This window comes from Lutjanus erythropterus, chromosome 6 (assembly GCF_056507025.1).
Source record: "Lutjanus erythropterus isolate fLutEry1 chromosome 6, fLutEry1.hap2, whole genome shotgun sequence".
Classification (NCBI taxonomy): Eukaryota; Metazoa; Chordata; class Actinopteri; order Lutjaniformes; family Lutjanidae; genus Lutjanus; species Lutjanus erythropterus.
The window spans coordinates 36,397,852-36,413,221 of NC_139322.1; the positions used below are offsets into that span (position 1 = coordinate 36,397,852).

The 15,370-nt window shown below is 40.8% G+C and overlaps 1 protein-coding gene across 1 annotated transcript in view; it reads right to left on the reverse strand.

Moving 5' to 3' along the window:
- Nucleotides 1-15,370, reverse strand: part of LOC146325665 (plexin-A1-like) — a 401,996-nt gene that overhangs the window by 219,485 nt on the left and 167,141 nt on the right. The gene's annotated exons all lie outside the window — the stretch shown is intronic.

The following is a 15,370-nucleotide window of genomic DNA, read 5'->3' on the forward strand; positions in this document are numbered from 1 at the left end:
TACATGCCGTCATAATTTAAGTCAGATAGACCTTTTGGAAATCCATATGAGCGATGCTTTTATAATGGCGGCAATCCAATGGAGTAGAGCTGCTTTATTCAGAGATCCTTTTGATCACTTGCGGCCATCGGTTGTGGGCGGATAAGAATGCCTCAAGGTTGATTTCTAGGAACTTTAACAGGAATTGAAACATTTGTTGCTGTTGTATTACCATTAGAAACAATTAAAGACGATGCTCTAGTTCCTTCTTGACTTTGGGAGAGTTTCAAAAAAGCCAAATCAGTTCACATCTTTGAAAAGAATCGTTTTCTTTGGCTTTTTCATGATCTTACAACCTCAAATTTTGTGGTTTGCACACTTTGTGTCTAAGCCCTGTCATTATTTCTCGTTTTTCCTCTCTCTTCTCTCCTGTGTCTAGCTCTACTATTTTGAAAGTTAAGTTTAATTAGTTACTGCTTACAAAAGATTATAGAGAAATCCAGTTTCTTACAACTTGGGTTTTTGCCCTTATTTGACTTGTGAATGGATTGTTCTGAAAGTAATGGCTGAGCTCTGGCCATGCCAAGATAACAATAAGACATACTTTAATGTGAAATTTGTTCTTGACTAAGATCCACAGAAGGTAAAATCATACATAGTGGATTTAAAAAAAAGATACAGCAAAGTCAAACAGGGCAAAGAATGAGCGCTCGGACAACCACACAGGTTGTCAACAAGCCAACAGCCTCGCCAGATTATCTAAACCTCCTCTTCGGTCTACGGTACAACAGTGCATGCACAGCTACGATAAGCAGGTGTTTAAGTTTAACCAGGAATTTGTTCTTTAAATTGTAATGGATGATTACAACAGACAGTTTAGGTAATCTTACCATTCACTTCATTGTTTGAAAGCTGATGTGACTGCTCATGTGATATCACTGCCTTCCCAAATGATATTATATTATTATAAGATATAGCAATAATGTCCAAAACAATAAAAAGTGAATCACACAACAACTTTAGAAAATGAGCACTGTTTTTGGAGCAGCTGACAGGTTAGCCTTCCAGTATCAGTTGTTTTGAGCAGCATTTTTACTTTCAGCTGCCTTGACTTGCCAGAATGTGACAAGGCTGGCTAAAGCAGCGAGAGCAATTAGATACTCTTGCATTAAAAATTCTCAAAGGTATAAACTTGACAACAGATTCAATTATACTGATGTTATTTTTCTTCCCCCAGACCCCTGGCCTGCTTTATTAGCACTATTAGCACTGTTAGGATTTCTCATTGAAACAGCAGGATGCTGGGAGCGTCAAAATGTCACTGCGGCCCTTTGACTTAGATTCCTGCTGGGGAATATGTGCTATAAAATGACATTTTATAACCAGAAGACACTCACAGAAGACATCTCTTTCTATTCAAGTCAGGAGCGCACAGATAAACACACGTGCACGCACAACTGCCTTCACCAGAGCTGCATCTGTACACCCTTCTTGTCAGATAGTAAGACATGGCACAGTACTTTTTCTGCTGTCAGCCAGGCTGGGCTGGCATGGTCGCGCGCGTGTGTGTGTGTGTGTGTGTGTGTGTTTGCGGGTGTAAGGCCTCTTTAATCTTTCACAAGCGTGATGGACTTGAGTTTCCCCTCAGTGCCGCTCTCACAAGCCTTCTTCCAGTACACACACACACAGCTTGCCTCCCCTGCCTGCTGCTATCATAACCACAAGATGTAACCAGTCCCTGGAACGACCGCTTGCTTCGTTCTTCATTCTCTTTGCTTCTTCACTCTCCATCTCTTTCAACCTGCTCTCATCTTCTCTTCTGCCCCTCTTGTTAACTTCATCTCTATATCTCTCTCATAATTTTCTTGCACTCTCGTGCTCTCATCCTCCCTCCTCCCCTCTTTCATCCCCTCGTATCCATCCCTCTGCCCCCATCCTTGCACGGCAAAAAAAAAAGTGTCACTCTTAGTCACTTAGCCTGAGTCTTATCTCCTTTAAAACAAGTGAAAAACTCTGCCAGTGGGGGTCCATAAAAGAGCCTTTAATTCAATGCTGTCTCACTTATTTCAGTAACAAGTGTCATTGTCATGAAACAAGGAGGAATAGAGCAGATCACTTGACTGGTATCAAAAAAAATGACAACTTATTAATTCACAATCTTGAAATGATTTGCATTGAAATCGAGTGGAATCATCTCTGCCCGTTGGCAGTTTAAGATTCGATTAAATTACTTGTTAAGGTAGGTTTTGTGAGGTTCCCTTTCCCTCCTCTCTTTCGCTCCCACTGTGCCATGCCACACCTGAGAATGCTTCTGACATAACTAGGTCTGTCTGTGTGCTAAAACAGCAACTCCACGTTCTTCCCCGAGGCAGATCCTGCAGGCTGAGGCCAATGTGACGCTAATGACATCTGCGCACTTAGGCAGGATGCCTTGTAATGGTGCACTTGCTGGTTTGAAACCAGATGGGAGAATATGGGTAAGGTAGACTGTTACTGGGGCATGTATATCTAGAATTTTCAAATCATATACTGCTAATAAAGAGTCATCTTCCCCTGGTTAAATGACTCACTACATCACTAACAACATTAACAACATGCTGGCCACTCCTAAGCCCCACATTAGTAGACATTCTTCCAGCTGAAGTGGTCAAGAACAAGAATGATGGCATCCTCAGCCACATAAAAGCACACATGACCTTCCCGTAGAAGAGGATGTGGAAAATAAGAGAATTTATAATTAAAATTCGTTATTTATTTTCTTGATTTGTTTTTTGTTGCTCTCTGGAGCTGCTTGATAGAAACAAACACAAGGCCAGTAGTATCTCTGGCAGACACTTTGATGGCTGACAGTCTAGGTCCACTTACTACTACTAATAAAGCCATGTTTCCACCCAAAGTACACAGAACTTTTAGTCCCAGGAACTACTTTTCAAGGAACTACACACTATTTATGCATGCCACTACAACAACGATAACATTATATAGCAATGAACGATAACAAAAATGTTTTGCAGATTTTTATAAACTGGCTGACATAAAATTATGTGACTATCAATAAATTAGACATTTTTAGCGCTGCTAACCCCAACATCAAAATTCCTGTAGGAAAGCCACTACCCCCAGAGAGGGAACTTTTTGAGGGGTAAGATAATCTTCCCCAGAACTTAATTCAAACCCCGGTCCCTGTGGTGTAAACACACTGAGTTCTGTCAAAAGTCCCTAGTCACTGGGAAAAGTTCCTGTGGTGGAAATGCAGCTTAAGTGGAATTTGAATTTTTGTTTGATTGCTTCATTAAAGTACTTTTTCCAAGGTCAACAAACAACTTTCATACTTCACTTATAAATATACTTGGATGTACTAAAAGAGTTCTGGATAAATTCCAAACAGCTACTGAGCTTTCATGTCAACTAATGCAGCTCCATATCAACTCAGCAAAGTTCACTGGTTTAATGCACCATATATAGTCCAACTGGTGCTGCTTCTGCTACAGTAGCATTGTACTGTAGAGCAACCACAGTTTAGTAGATATAATCCTGCAGCAGTATTACCATTATTACTGCTGTAGTGGTACAAGTGCTCTTGTAGCTCAGAAGTAGCTTTGCTGCTTTAAACACAGCATTATTGAAATAATTTGACTACAACAGTCAGGCTGGAAATGCTCTGTCAGACACAAACAGTAGAAGAAGTCATAGTAATGCGGTAGGAGTGCAGCACTTGATCTTAATAGCTTTTGTCAGATACAAGGAAGCAGTTTCGTGATGTGCGAAAGCGTGCCGAGGTCCTGATGAACAGATTCCCTGAAAAATTCAGTGACTTCCCTTTGTTTCTGCGTGTTTGGAGACGCCTTGCGTAGCATGTGAGGATTTCAAGGTGAAACGGAGAGCTTAGGTCAACGGAGAGAGAAGGATGCATTTCTGCACCCAAATATAACTGCTGGCCCTGAGCTATTGTTTTCACACTCCCACCATAATAGTTTTATCTTGACAGCTCTGAGATGACGACAAGTGAGGACAAATCTTCATCTCTCTAGCTCTATCGGCGATATGTGTGTAAGTGTGTGTGTATTTGCATCTGCACAGCGTTTCACTTCCCTCACAGTATCTGATTTGGCGCCACCGCCACCTCTCGCTTGCTCTCCTCAGAGCTTTGGAAACAATTGCATTTCTCTTTTGTTTTCCTCTACTTCTCTCTATCCATCTGTCCCTCCCTCATCCTGCGCTCTCTTCAACTTGTCACACTCCCTCTCTTTTGCATTTTTTTCCCTTGATGTACCAGCTCAGCGGACACACATGAGCAGCCAAGCAGAACACACTTGTGTACAGCGCAGCCTAGCACTGTGTGTAGGTGTGAGTGCACGTTTGTGTGTGTTTTGCCCTGCAGTGAGTGGTGAAACTACTGCTAAACTAGCTCAATTTGTCAAGAGCAGAGAGGTGTGGGCCTTGAGGACCGCTGTACCGCTGTCTTCAAGGTAAACAGAGGAGTATGGATTTAAAAGAAAAGAAAAGAAAAGAGTTTAAAGGATGAAATTCCAATAGATGCTACACACAAACTTCTTATGTTCAAACACAAGCACACGGTCATGTTTCCATTTCTTTGGAGGACATTACGGTGACTTACATTCTTTTCGTGGAGACTTACCTTCACCCTTCCCATGACCACTAACATCCTAACCCTAACCATAATGGAACAATATGTAGCCAAATAACAAGTCGGAGCAAGTAACGACGAGTCCTCCAATGTAAGCTCATCGGCTGTTTATAACTGTCAGCTGTCTGTCAATGTAAAGTTAAGACTGTTATCCTGAGAAGAAGTGGCAGCCCTTCTCACTGTCTGCCAAACTCCTTTAACATTTTGCTCAATTTAACAGTAAACATCTACGCCTTCTACAAGATTATTAATTTTTTTTAATGACTCATAAACAGACACTTGCCCATTTGGCGAAAATTCGGCATTGATTTGACTCACTCTGACGGACATACAGGGGAATATTTCCATCCCTGTCTGGAATGTTTCCTTAATCTCTGATGACATATTATGGTAAATATATTACAGATTTCTTCTTTAACCTAAATCTAACCCTAATGATAATGATAAAACAAGTCTTCACCTTAAAATTTATGATTTACATTGTGGAGACTTGCATTTGTCCTCATAAGGGAGGCCAGTTTGAGTTGTAAATATGTGTCCCCGCAACACGAGTAATACACGCTCACACACATACGGTTCTGTTCCTTTGGATCAGCCTGAATGGAGCAAACACCAGGAGGAGAGGATACTTCATCACTGCCACTCCGTCAGCGTGAATGTGTGTGTGTGTTGACTTTGACAAAGAGCGGTCAAGACCTCAATGTTGACTGAGCATTTTATGTGTGCGAATGTGTGTGCATGTGTGCGTAAACAAGAGCCTGCCCCACCTCGACAAGGCGACGACTCATTATTAAAGGGGTAGTGCGTATAAATTATCAGCCGCTGGCCTGAATGAACTGAATAAAGAAAACAATGTCACGGCGCGGTCGCGGGGTGAACGTCTACTGAAACGAATGATGAATGTCTCTCTCTTTCTTTCTCTTCGCTGTCCTCCTCTGGCCTGTTGCCACGGCGATTAATTCTGGGATGCAGAGAGAGAACGACGGAGAGAGACAGAGAGAGAGCGATGAGTGTGACACATTTTGGACAGCCTTGCTTCAAAGGCCACAAGCTTATCACAGCTATACACACACACACACACACACACACACACACACACACACACACACACACACACACACACATATATATATGAATCCATACACAGCCACACCCAAAGTTATATGTGAGCAATGAGCCTCAGGAATTGTGCGTATTTATCATTTAGTTTAATATTTGTTTTACTCTGCTTAGTTTGTGAGGTGATTGTACATTAAGAAAAAGCAATTAAAAAGACAGTGGAGGCGTGAATTATTAATTTGCGCTGGTAAGATAATAAGAAGTACATACAAAAAGCAAATCTCTATCTGACATAGTAGCTTTCACACCCAAGTGTTGATGGGAAGCTATTATTCCAATCTCCCTTTCTACCCTCCCTCATCTTCATCCTCCTCTTCCCTCCTTGTTCAGAGCCACTGAGGACACTGACTCATCAGTTACTTCAGTTGGCCTTGAATAAGATTAAAAGCCGTTGAAAACCAGCAGTGACACATGGATAACCAGGGATCACTTGCGCTGACACTGGGAGAACTATTCACCATATGTACACTGATAATCTGCGAGAAATATCAGGGCAGCAGGATATCTGCCATTTATTAAACACTTGCTGTAAATGGGACATTCTGAACATTACTTCATGCCATAAACATATGGAAAAGGTCACGGGTACTTTCGATAGGCCACCTGGGAAGCAATAATGTTGAAAAGGTTGGAACGTACCTTTGTCTAGACTGTTGCAATTGATTTAATTTATAGAGCAGTATACAGCCACTATTCAGTCAAAAATAGCAGTAATACAATGTTTACTGTATTTGAAGGTCACTAAAATGTAAGAATACCTGTATTGTAGTCCCATGACTACTATTATGGCCAAGCAATAACTGAAAGGGCTCCATCAGCAATTTAGCATTGTACTTCCATAAAGTTGGTGGGCACACAAGCAGAATACAAAAAAAAAAAAAAAGAATCACCAAAATCAGAGTGAAATACGTGAAATCGTTTTTTGTTGTTCATCATACACCAACTCCTACATTTCCCATAATGCAACCAACATTGACCCTTGCCGTCTGGTAACAACCCACGCCTTTCACTCTCTTTGTTGCCAGTTTGAAACACCGATTTTCTGTTACAAATGCGTAGACTCCATGTCCAAACTGAGACAACCCTGATGACATCATCATCAAGATCCCCCAGAGATACACAAGACATTAGGTGTAAAATCAGTTGACAGCACGAACAAACTCCCAGATAATATTATAATGTTGTAATTGCGTTATAACTATTGTTTGTTTGTGTAGCTCTTGTAGCTTAAAGTAACACAACTGTTAATGATCTGGGTAGTTATCAAAGCTAAGCTAGCTAGCAGTAGGGGCACTGTGACATAATGTGCCAGTATTCATGACAACCATGAGATTTTAAAAATGAAATATTGATAACATGTTAATAACACACATATGATAATACTGTGCAATTAATACAGCTCCTCTTAAACAGAGACTACTGTATGTTCCTAAATCTTTTCAGTTTCTCTCTGTTCTTGCTTGGTCTCCCACCCCCTGAAACACCTTTAACACAGTGCACAACTTTAACTTTGCTGCACATGAAGATAGCTTTCAATTAGTAATAGAGAGCTAAAGTTATGCTCTTTCCGATGTGCTCCATGAGACCTTCCTTTGGTGAGAGGCAAATAGTTTGATCCCATTTGAATTGTGCCACGAATTACACATATGTTACACAATTTAAAACATAATTTCACAGGACAAGATGTCAAGATGTGAAAAACTATGTGAAAACTCCTCAGTGATACATGTCTCGCACAATATACCATATACCACCAATCACCAATTACGAATATGGGCTGTGAGTCACTCACACAACTTCTAGGTGTGTAGTCTCTAATTACATATTTTCACAGTCTTCTAATTCAAAAGGTTTACGACAAATGGCAGCTTTCTTGATTAGTGAAATTATCTTTTAAATTGACCGTCATCATATGTGTGATTCATGACACAATTCAAATAGGATCAAAAAATAATTTGTCTCTTGAGTCAGGTCTTATGGTGGTCCAGCAGAAAGTGGGATGACTTTGCATCTTTATTTAGGAATTCAGCGGAAAAAAGAGGTCATCAGTGGACACCTGATATAGCTAACATGCTATGTTTGAGGTACCTACTCTCTTGGACAGTTGCTACAAGATGTAATTGTTCTCTTCCCCCTGCCTTCTGCTTTTCCTCCCTCCTCGTCTTTCTTACTTCCTTGTCTTTGGAACAGAGAGAAGAGTGGACAGTCAGATTAATGACCTTGGCCTCTAACACGCTCCGTCTTCCTCTTTATGTCTACCCGCTGCTGTTTGAGAGCCTCACAGCCGCGCCGGGATGAGACACACATGGAGAGCTCTGGCAAAGAAAAGCAGCGCTTATATTTTTGGACTGTCTGTTCTCCTGCTGTGCTGTCATTCATCTCTCTACTTCTGCATATTTGTCGCAGCTGTCGACACAAAAAGTAAAAGTCACTTCCTTTAGCAAACAGGCAGAAAGTCAGGCCAGCAGAGAAGCTTTAGCACGTTAGCACAGGTGGTAAATAACAAAAAAAAAAAAGTGCATGTAGATGCTGATACATGTACGCCTTTCCCATGTCTGTGCATCCGGCTGCACTCCTGTCTGCTTATGTGTGTGTCTGTCGCCCTACTCGGATGTGTAATTACAAAGGAGAGATGATAAGCCAGTTTTTTCTCCTCTCCTGTGGGAGCTCACAGCTAATTATAGAGCCAGCGGAGCTTCAAATTGCCATTTAAAACAGCCATACGGTGGGAGACAATAACACACTCCCCTGGTGGTGTCACCACTGTGTAGTAAGTGTGTCTGCATGGAGGTATCACAGCAGAAAGGGAAGCAATAGACGCAGCAACAGTGGGGGGAAAAAGTACCCTGCAGCCCTGTTAGCCAAAAAGTGACTGATTCCCTGAACAGGAAGACATATTTTGCAGCTACAACGTCTGAATTTTTACAGTGTGTAGACAGCTGTAAAGGCAGATTAGGAAGAAGGCTGGTGTGAGAGGTTAACGGGCGGGGTTTCTTTTTTTTCATTTAATGTCAGCGAATGGCCCCAACTCCTCTATAACCAAACACACAGTGATTTGTGCTCTTAACTGAACTGTAGTCTGCCAAAAGAAACTCTCCATCACTCTGCCTGAATCCGCAGAGACAAATTTCTACCTTTTAGGCAAGTCGGACAATGGAGAGAAAGAGAAAGAGGAAAAAAGGGAGGGAAGAGAACGGGAAGAAGAAAGATGCTGAGGGGTTTGCTAGGTAGGGTGAGAGAGGAAGATGGAGGGAGAGATAAGAGGGAATAAACAGAAAGAAATAGTGAGGAGGGCTAGAAAAAGGACAAGGAGGGATTTTGTGGTCTGCGGTGGAATGTGCTTTGAGGGAACGATCACTGCCAACACACACACACACACACACACACACACACACACACACACACACACACACACACACACACACAAATGAAACAATCTTTCCCTGCCTCTGGCCGTCCTTTACTCACACAGGAATCCCACCGTACTCTATCCCTCTCTTTCTCTGTTTCTCTCTCTTACACGCTCCAACCACACAAAAATAAAGAGACCTTGCAACAGCACATACATTCCCTACAAGCCATAGCGTTACATGGTATAACTTGTGTGCATTTCTCAGTTTTCAAGGACTGACACATTCATGCATACACTTAAGGGGATAGTTTGGACTTTCTGAAGTGAGGCTGTGTGAGGTACAGTAGATGCCAGTCGACACGGGCCCAGTTTGGAGAATCAGAGGTGTAGCGGTGTAGAAAGCAAGTTGTGTTTAAGTGTACGCTATGTTTAGATTATCTTCAGTGCCTTACCTTGCTGTCAAAGTCTTTTCCAAAAGGAAACTGCTGTGATATAAGACCAATATCACTTTCTCTTGCTCAACCAAACTCTATAGTTTTACCTTGTAGAACACAGGAGTTGCTGGTCTACCGCAGTCTCTGTTGGTAAGTTTGTGTTGTTTGTGTTATTGTGTGACTTTTTAAAGAATAAGCGCGGATTCACCAAAGTGACATGATGAAAAAACAACCTACACGATCGAGGCAGCTGTAGACCAACAACTCCTCTGCGTTCTGTGAGGTAGAATTACTGTTTTTGCCAAATGGATCTGGTGACTTTGAACAGAGCGATATTTGACTTATAACAGCAGTTTCCCATTCAAAGATGTGGTCTGATGGCAAGATAAACAGGAGAAAATGTTCTAAATATAGTGTACTCTTGAAATGTCCACAGCATCTACTGTAGTAATACACTGACAACATTTGTACTTTACACAACTCCAGTTCAAATAATCTGAACTACCCCTTTAACTTTGCCCCCCACCGCACCCCACTCCCCCCCCCCCCCCCCCCCCACACACACACACAGTAATATAAATAATCTTCAGGAAGTCCTGTAGCAGGATAATATGTGTGTGCATGTGTGTGTCTGTGATGGAACAGGAGATGTAGAAGCTCTGTGTGCACGTACATGTGATCCGGGCTGATTGCAGACATTTGTGTGTACTGTACGTTTGTGTGTGTGTGTCTGTGCACTCTTTATTGGTGTGTTTCCTGATAACACTCCCTTGGGTTTACATGGGCCGTAACTCATGTGTCAATTAATTACCATCGTGTGTGTGTGTATGTGTGTGAGATCGAGTTACATCCATCAATGTAATGAGTGTAAGAGGAGCTGTAACCAGACACTGGTCCTATCTGTAACTAACACCAGGTTAGATACAGTCAGATATCAGTGGCAGTCATGTTAGGTCTGCAATCCCACAGCAATTGGCACGCTGTCAAAGCCTCATGGGAGATGAAGTTCACAGTAAAGGTGAAAAAAAAATGCTGTCTGTTACAATAAAGACACACATACATTATAAAATTGGCAGAACTGTTCAGAACATTTCCAGTCTTTTAGAAGATCCCCCTGAAAATGCCACTGAATTATACTTCCTCACAATTTTTGCAAAAGTTTCAAGCAAATTACCAACAAATGGGATGTACTTTTTATGCAAATATACTCTGGAGGACTGGAGAAGATTTTGGACATTTCAAAATTAGCACCAGCCACCAGCCAAATGCTGGTTAAATATGCAAGTGGTTGGTAGATTTGCCTCACTAAACAGCCAAAAAGAGTCAATCGTAAGCTAATTTATTGAGTGGCTGGTAAAATGTGAACATTCACTGGCCATTTGGCTAATGGACAAAAAACTTAATTTTGCACCCTGGTTTTTATGCCCAAACTGGAAATACAAATAACACTGGCGGATTTAAAAAAAACGATCCAGTTTGTCTGGGACACATCATAGAGAGAGCAGAGATGTCCGCCATGGTTGAACAGACGGTAACAACATTACTATCTGTCTGTCGCTACACAAAAGTCAGCCACAGAAAACTAAATACAACAAGAAGATTAAGAGAGTAAACCACTGACATATAAAGATGGACAACATTAGAGCTCCCAAAAAGTGAGGCAAAACATCTTGATCACCCCCCAGTGGCTGGCTGCAGTATAGGTCATAAGTCCTGCCCCTCCATTTCAGATAAGACATGGGTCAAATTTAAACGTCAACATACATGTCAAATAATCATTTTAAGTTCTTATTACACTGATGTTTGTTCAAGTGTTCATTTTTCTGGAAATTCTGGTTTCAAATAGTAATTAAATACTATAAAAACAAGGAGTATTTGGCTTAATTTTTGTACAGTGGCAGGAAGTGGAGACGTATGGTTCATCTTTATTTATGTCAGCAGGGTAAACTTTATCTCAGAGCTAAATGCTAATGTCAGCATGCTAATGTCTTACAATGCTAACATGCATGTGTGGCAAGCACACTTTTTACTTTAGCATCTAATCATGCTAACATTAGTGCTAATAAACACTAAACACAAAGCATAGCTGAGGCTCATTGCAGTGTCTTAATTTTGCTGGAATTTGGTGACGAACTAGCAATGGGCCAGTCAATATTTTGACCTATTGGTGGCTCATTATGAAAAGTCAGAAAATCATCAAATGCTGTATTTCCATTGCATGGTGTGGCTTGACTCGACTCTACTTACTTTTGGTATTTCTCCTTTGTATTCCACTGCAAACAGTACTCAATGTAGATTACCTGACTGTCACAGCAATACTATTCCAGCAGCTGGAAAACAACACACAGTCTTGAGATAAACTGGAGCCTACATTGTACATTTACTGATAAACTGAAACCGTCACTGCTCATCTTTACTTTTGTTTTGCTCGCATTCAGGGTCACTCTCTGTCACTCCCTCAACCACACACACTGTGATACCATTTAATAGTCTGCGGTGTTTTAATGTCAGCTTTTAGTATTGGCTCAGGTCACTTGGAACCTCAACTGAGTAGCAGGTACTATCCACAATGGAAAATCAGAAAGAGGTGAGTAGAGTCAGGCTGAGCTGTAATGTGCAGCGGAAAGGAGGCTAAAACTGAAAGTGAAAGTCTATCTAATACTATGGCAATCCAAAACTGAAAAACTCGAAACTGCACTACAGCAGGGGTCACAACCTTTACAATCAAAAGAGACAGTTTTGGCTGAAAAAGAAAAAGAAAATCTGCATAGGGTTACCACTATTAAATCCTATATTTTCTTCTGAGACTTTTCTATTTTTGAATTTTTGAAATTTAAAAACCTTTTGTTTAATTAAAATGCTAACAAAAATGGAACCATTCCTCATTTCCATATAACTGTCTGTCAAACCCACAGGGAGCCACTACAGAGGGGTAAAAGGGCCGCACTTGGCTTCTGAGCCATAGGTTGTAGACCCCTGCACTAGAGGAAAGTCAGTCAACATCAGTAAATTTCATCCTTTAGTGATCATGAATGTTTCGACAAAATTTCATGGCAATTCACTGAATAGTTGTTGAGATATCCAAGAATTGACCAAAGTGGTGGACCGACCAACTGACAGACGCTGCTATCCACAGAGCCATTCTGCTAATGTGGTTAGAATGAGGCTTCTGAACCAAGGATCTAACCAAACAAAACCCCGGGTGAGGTGCCAGCACAGGTTTTACAGGCTTTCCATGCAAAATTCTACACACAAAGCTTGTTGCTCGAGAACACACACCACCATCGCCGTGCACAAGCGGAGAGCTTTTCCCATGACCGCTAATCTCGTTACAGTGCCAGGCACAGATGTGTACTCACGCACGCACATACACAACACAGCCCGCTGACCTTTTTTTTTTTACCTCCCACCCACGTGTTCTAAGGGTTCTACTTGAGCTATTAAATTCACCAACAACTCATAACAGTCTCCAACTCCATCTGATACGATGTTTAAAGGTTTTACGGTGTCAGGCAACAAAGAGATCTGGAGTGTAAACCACACTAAATCCAAACCACCTTTTTTTACGAGTGCAGAATGGTGTTTACCAACCTTTAACAACTTTTCCAAGATGATAAAAATCTTTATGATGTGAATTCATGGTGAACATTACAGTGAATAGCATCAAACTGGAGAAAGTTATTGGAGGATGGATTTGTTTAAGGGCCAAATATAAATCAATGCTTTTGTGCAAATGTAATTGATTTTTGTTTATACTGCTGCCTTATGTCTAGGGGCCATACAAGACTTTACTCACCTTTTTATTTACCACAGCATCATTGCAGATAATGCCTGGCTGTAAAATGCAGCTCCCGCCGGCAGGGCCCACATGACTGGAGGCTATGAAAGACTTCACCCATCCCATTATCGCTGCAACTGTATTTATGGATATAGGGTTTTGCTTGTATACCCTGCTCAGTTCACAGCTGGTGGTAAAGCTAAAGCTTTGCATTTCACAAACAGCCACCCACCCAGCCAGCGCACACCAGTTACAAAACCAAACACACCTCCAGGCGCAGATTTGAATAGGATTCCAAACATAAGCAAATGCTTTTTTTTTTAAATTCAGCTCTCTCTTCCAGCAAATTTCTCTTTTCCGTCATAACGTTTTACTTTTTCCTCGTGGCAACCTGTCATTCTGCTCATTTTCTTTTGCCGTTCATCCCCAGAAGGAAAGGATGAGGAGAGACGAGGCAGCGTGACCACGAGGCAGTGTGGTATTCCTCCGCCAATCAATCAGTCACTAGAATATATTTCAATCCGCCAATTATAGAGGTGGTGACAGCACCAATTTGATCTCCCATTATGTACTAATGAGATCTGGATGAATAAATGGATGACAGATGCAACAAAAGAATGAAGGGAGGGAGCAGGGATTAAAGGTCCATTCCATCAAATAACTGAACAATTGAATAAATGAGTCAATAACAGTTTTCTCGCATGGTGTCGAATCCCAAACACAACATGATTGACTGAATGAATTCTTCAGCACATTACTGCTCATATATACTGTCTGTATTATATTACACTGTAACCCCAATTTATCCATGAAGCAAAATTTATGTGTAGAATCAACACAAACGTTCAACACTAGGGCTGGGTGATATGGACCAAATCAAATATCACAATATTTTATATTGTAGGGATGACTATTCACAATATATTAACACCTTGAGACTTTTTGATGAATAATCATCAGCTCAGTCAGACAACTCATGTTTAAGAATGGTTACTGCAGCAGAACATAGTTAGAGTTTGGGATATTGGCTCCAACCTCATCAGTCCTCACAGATTACAGATTACATGGAGATCATGTCGGGAAAGTTAATGCAACCTTTCAAGCCAGGAAAAGACAATACTTGTGCCATTTCATGATACAAGACGACAGACTCATATCATGACATCAATATAATATTGGTATATTTTCCAGCCCTATTCAAGGCTAATCAAGGTTAATTTGACACAAAGAATCCCTTTATTCAGTTTTTTCCTTTACGTCAAGTCAACAAGTTTTGATTTTTGAGTTAATTTTACTAAAATAATGTTTTGACAATTGAATTAACTGAAACAGAAATGGTTCTAAAACTATGTACCCAATATTTCATTTTCATATTCACATGTAGTCATTTGTTCCATAAAATAAATAATTGGTGTCAACTTAACCTGATAAAAACACATTAAAACTTACAACTTGCAGTTTAAAACAACATATACATACTGCTTTGTAATCATAAGCTGCAACATTTCCCTCTGTTTTGCCAACTTATTACTTTCTTATACACACAATTTAGTAAAATTTAGATTTCTGACTCAGAATATCAGCAGACTTCCCAGCATGCACTCTGTGAGATTTAAAGCTCTCTTGAGACCTTTCTTTTTTACAGTTTGAAGGTTAGTATTAAATTCAGGCCCTACCCGCTACACTTAAAACTTATTAAATTCAGTGGGAGCAGCTTCACACGCCGTCCTTGTGCCAATGCTGGAACACTTGGAGTAGCTCCAACAGGAGCAGCTGCAGCTGGAAGTTCTTTGTGTGAAATGAAGATCTGACTCTTCAAACTGAAAAAAAAGATGTAAGAGGAAACCAAATTTCTTTAATGTTCGTCAGCCTGATTGAGGAGTTGTTGGTTCAACTTAACTTCTTAAGCTCGTAGAACAAGTTTTTCTCAAGTTCAGTTAACTCAGTTATTTTCACAAAAGTTAGGACTTTACCCTGATAATTCAAGCTGCATTCAGTTAATTCACATTTTTAAGTTAAAAGCAGCTCAAAATGATTTACTGTGCACATTATAGGTTTTG